The sequence below is a fragment of the Erinaceus europaeus genome, chromosome X, assembly GCF_950295315.1.
Source record: "Erinaceus europaeus chromosome X, mEriEur2.1, whole genome shotgun sequence".
Taxonomy (NCBI): domain Eukaryota; kingdom Metazoa; phylum Chordata; class Mammalia; order Eulipotyphla; family Erinaceidae; genus Erinaceus; species Erinaceus europaeus.
In genome coordinates this window covers 109,702,993-109,708,533 of record NC_080185.1, presented here as the reverse complement: position 1 = coordinate 109,708,533, position 5,541 = coordinate 109,702,993, and the positions used below count along the sequence as shown (strand labels likewise).

The following is a 5,541-nucleotide window of genomic DNA, read 5'->3' as shown; positions in this document are numbered from 1 at the left end:
CAATAACCCTGTAGGCAAAATAATAATAATAATAATAATAATAATAATAATAATAATAATAATAATAATAATGTCTATTTCAGGGCCAGAGAGAAAACTTACCAGGTAGGTACAAAAGTACACTGGTGATGCCTTGGCACTGGGGGAAGCTCCAGGGTTATGATGTATCTCCTTCTCTTTCCCTCTCCGTCTCTTTATCTGAATGAAAAAGAAATCATAGTGGTGAAATAATGTATAAACATGAGACCACAGCTCTGTGAAATAAATAAATAAATAAATAAATAAATAAATAAATAAATAAATAAATAAATAAAATGTTGATGAGAATGCGAACTGGTGTAGCTACCTCTATGAAAAGCAGTGAGGAGAGTCTTTGAAAAAATAAAGATGGAAACACCTCATCACCCTGCAATACCACTCCTAGGTATATATCCAAAGGACATGAAAACACTAACTTAAAAAGATATATGCACCCCTGTGATCATAGCTGCACTTTACACAAGCGCCAAGTTACGCGATTATCCTAAATGCTCATCAACAGATGACTAAATAAAGAAGCCGTGGGCTATGTATTCCATGGAATACTACTCTGCAAATTAAAAAGATATTGTACCATTTTGACACAAAGTAGATAGAAATGCAGGTGATTGTATTTAGTTAAATAAGATACAGCTTTCAGGCATGTTTGGCCATTCAGAGGCAGTTAAGATTACTGCCTTTATTATTAGTTGTTGTTGTTTTCCAGAAATTGGGGGTGGGGTGGGGGGGGTGAAAAACATCTAATATGAAATGTAGTGTCAGCACATTTTTAAACGTACAGCACAGCATTATTAACTATGAGCATAATGTTATACAACGGGCCACTAGAATTTGTTTTTATCTTGCTGTTCAGTGGTATAGAGTTAATTCATCCTGCAAGATTGCCTCAATTGATTTGACATCACATTCTTTAAAATAAGTCTATTGTATTAGCATTTAATTTAGTAGAAATCATAAATCATGAACTCACAGACTGTCACAATTAAAAGGGACATTAAAAACCATTCAGTTTAATGACTCATTGAAGTGTATATCCTAATACAAATTTCTATTAAACTGGATATCTGAAAGACTGCATGTGTGATATTTTAGAATTCATTGTTAGTTTACAGTGATCACTACTGAATGTCTTCTTTTTCTTCCATCAACATATAAACATCAACAGATTACATCAAATAACTTATGGTTCTATTTCTGTTTTTTTTTTTTAAGTTTGAAAGGGAATTACATAAAACTTTCATTTCCATTGCATTTAACTTTTAGTGTTCTTATTTAATTAAGCTAATAGTTTTGATTAAAAAAAATTTATTTATTTATTTTTGAATAGAGACAGAGAGAAACTGAGAGGGAAGGGGGAGATAATGAAGGAGAGATAAAGAGAGACACCTGCAACACTGTTTCACTGCTCATGAATCTTCACCTATGCAGGTGAGGAGTGAGAGCTTAAACCTGGGTCCTTGTATGTTGTAACACATATGCTCTATCAAATGCATCACCGACCAGCCTCAATATTTTGGAAAATTTAAAAGTTCTGATTCTAATCTTGTAGCTTTGGTTACTACCAGTAACCCTGGTTATGTAAATCAATATGTAAATAGAAATCTCCTGAAGCTCCAAATTCCCAGGTTCAATTCCCCATGCTACCATAAACCAAAGCTGAGCAATGCTCTGATTAAAGAGGAGTAGTAAGAGAGAGAGAGAGAGAGAGAGAGAGAGAGAGAGAGAGAGAGAATGGCAATATTGATTACTAGTCACACCAAACTAGAGAAAAATATTTTATTTGAATTGTTTATCTTTCACTATACTTTTGTAGATACATAACACCATCTAATACAAATAAATGAAGTTTAACTGGCTTAAAATTTTTCTACAAAAAGGACAACTGTTTCAAATTAATGAGCATACTGACATATCATACTACATATCATACTACAATAAGTTCTAAAATGTTCCAGAAAACTGTGAGGGGAAAGAGAGAGAGAGAGAGAGAGAGCTACGGAGAAAGGTTGTCATGAAAAAGATGAAAAAGTCTCTAATTGGGAACTACAGAAAGTAGATTCAAGTCAAAACTTTTTTCCCCTTATTTGACTTCCGGAGACAATTTTAGTATCTTTCTAAGAGAATGAAGAAACATAGAAATTTGTACTACAGAGTATCTTTATAAGAAGATACACAGAAATTTCTTTCTTGGTAAAGAGAATCCAGAAGTGTAATTCTCTGAGAAAGAAAATCATTTTTGTGAACACTGATGAAATACTTAACAACCATGAAATACTTAAATTTCTATATCAAAATATGAATTTAGTTAACAAAATATTTATTTGCTTGTTCATTTTGGCCATCTTCAGGACTTTAACACTCTGGTCTGAGTGACTTTTTCAGATAAAGAAAGCAAGACAGAGGCAGATAGAAAGGGTGGGGGGAGCTGGGGGTTGAAACTACAGCATCCACTGAATGCAGTGGGGGCCAGGTTCAAAGGTGGCTTGTGCACATAACAAAACAGCGCACTATTCAAGAGAACTATTTTGCCAGCCCTTTTATAATTAAATAATTTTTAAAGCAAACGGATTTATTGGAGGGAAGAGAGTAGCAAGACAGCTCACTTGGATAGTGTTCTTGCTTTGTCATGGGTGTGACCCATATCCAAATCACAAAGCACTGAGGGAAGCTTCGGTGTTGTGGTGTCTCTGTCTCTTTCTATCTCATGTAACCTGGTCTGGGGTGGTGAAACTTCAGTGACAACCAAAAAAAAAAATCACTTTACTGAAAAATAATGGTCTGCAAGACAGTTGTCACAAGATTACAATTTCTGATGTTCCCATTATCATTATCTGTACATTACTCCCACCACCAACTTAAATCCTCCTCCACCATCTTGCACTGCCCCCCCATTGCTATTTCACCCCTTTCACTCATTTAAGAGTCCCAGGTTCTGCTGCAACAGAGCACACCTAGTCTAAGTTTCAACTTTATTTTTCCTTTCTTTCCCTGTTTCATAAATTCCACCCATAAGTGAGACCATTGGGTATTCATCCTTCTCCTTCAGGTTTATTTCATTTTACAAGATTCCTTCAAGTTCCATCCAAGATGTGACAAAAGAGAAAATGTCACCATTTCTTCCAGCTGTGGAGCATTCCATTGTGTAAATAAACTACAACTTTATTAGCCACTCATCCCCTGTTGGGCATCTGTCTTGCTTCCATGTTTAGGCTATATTACAGATAGTGCTGCTAGGAACATAGGTGCATACAGATCTCTTTGGATAGGTGTTTTTGTTTTCTTTGGAGAAATACCTAGGAGAGGAATTGCTGGATCATAGAGCAGGCTCATTTTTAATGTTCACAGGAATTTCCAGACTGTTTTCTATGGGGGTTGGACCAATATATAGTAGTGTAAAAGGTTCTTCCCCCCAACACACACACATCCTTGTCATCACTTGTTTCTGTCCTTTCTGATGTATGACATCCTCTAGGTGTGATGTGATGTAGCCTCTCATTGTTTTCCTTTTTGCACTTCTCTGATCATCAGTGACTTTGACCATTATCCCACAGGTTTGTTGGCCATCTGGATATCTTCTTTGGGGAAGAGTCCTATCCCTGCTTTTTCCCCACCAGGTTTATCTCTAGGGATTGATGCCTGTATGACTCCACCACTTCTGGTGGACATGTTTTTTTTTTTTTTTTGACAGAGGGTAAGATTTAGGGAGAAAGAAGAATCTCTCTGGCGTTTCTTTGTATTTCTTCTAATAGTTTTCATAGACTCAAAAATTTCAGTGTACAAATCTTCCACTTACTTTGTTAAACTTATTCCTAGATATGCGATTGCTTTTTGCTGCTATTGTCAATGAGATTTCTTTCTTTCGCCTCTAGGGTTATCGCTGGGGCTTTTTGTCTGCATTACAAATCCACTGCTCCTGTGGCTTTTTTTTTTTTTTTTTGGATAGGACAGAGAGAACTTGAGAGGGGAGGGGAATAATATAGAGAGGGAAAGAAAAAGACACCTGCAGACCTGCTTCACCACTTGTGAAGCGACTCCCTGCAGGTGAGGAGCTGGGGGCTCAAACAGCATCCTTGCGTGGGTCCCTATGATTCGTACTATGTGCACTTAATCCGGTGCCCCACCATCCCCCTTTAGATTTCTTCCTTTGATTTATTATTTGCATAGAAGAATGTCACTGATTTTTTAGATATCAATCTTGTAGCCTGCCATTTAACTCGACTGCGTACTGATTTTCAGGATTTTCCTGTTGGTTTCTTTGGGATTGTCTATGTTTGCAGTTGGGTCATCTGTGAATAATGGCAGTTTTACTTGTTCTCTTCACATCTGTATCTTTTTTATTTCCCTCTCTTGCTGAATTGCTATGGCTAGGACTTCCAAGACTATGTTGAACAGTTATGGTGATAGTCAACAGCCCTGTCTTGTACTTTAAATAAGAGATAAAGCTAGCATCTTCCTGCCATTGAGTATGATGTTGGCTGTGAGTTTGTTATATATAGATTTAACTTAATTTTATTGGATGGAATGTTGTTTTATAAGCAGTTATCTCAGTGGCACAACTTTACATCTCCCTAAAATTTGAGTTTATATAGTCTTTTAAAATTTATTTTGCTACTGTACATATGCTTTTTCTTCAAATGTAAATTGTAAACTTTTAAAATAATAAAATCACACTGCTTCTTGGCCTTTTGGCTAAGATCAAATGTAGCATCTGTTTTATCAGTTTAATAACTGCTACATCCTCTACCCGAGGACAATATAGTAAATGGATTTTTGGAATAGAGAGACAGAATAGGAGCCTGCTCTGTCCACTCCATGCATGGACCTGGTACTGTAGTACTTGCAGGAATGGTGCAAAAAATAAAATAAAATCACTTTAAGTTTAATTGACAACATATTCAATATAAGAAAATGTAGCATGAAATCTAACTATCCCAGATAGATGGATAGATAGCTAGGCAGACAGAAAGATTAGCTAGGCTTTAAAAAGTACAAGATGCTAGAAAATTAACACTGCTTCTAATTAGGAAAGCTGTTCACCTTTGCAAAAGAGCCAAAGTTCAATGTAACATGAAAGAAAGTAAATACTGTTTGTACTGTTCTAATTCTGGATTTCAGCAGATAAAGAAAAACAAATGTCTCATCTTTGACATTCTAGATACCGTATACTTAAGGAATTAAGATTTATGTCTTTCCCCATATATTACCATCAAATTTAGTATATATACAAACTATTTTTTAATAACACAATTTTATTTTCCCATCAGCACCATAGGATTTTTTACTGTGCTTATTTTTATGAAAGCACTACTAATGATCCCCCATTTTATAATTCTATATTTAATTTTTTGTCTTTGTTCTTATGAGGTGTGGGGGAATAAAGCAAGAGCCTCACACATGCAAGATATTAATGTCACCGTTGAGCCGCCCCCGGGCTTCAAATCTAAACTTATAATAGCTCTGAAAGCACAATCTCTATGCCACAACCCACTCTGACTATATGTG

At 35.7% G+C, this 5,541-nt stretch overlaps 1 non-coding gene across 1 annotated transcript; it reads left to right on the top strand.

The window, feature by feature from the left end:
* The first annotated feature begins 4,708 nt into the window (after nt 1-4,708).
* LOC132535954 (U2 spliceosomal RNA) lies at nt 4,709-4,898 on the top strand. Its single transcript, XR_009547676.1, has one exon. It is a non-coding gene; the product is annotated as a U2 spliceosomal RNA (small nuclear RNA).
* The last annotated feature ends 643 nt before the right edge of the window (nt 4,899-5,541 follow it).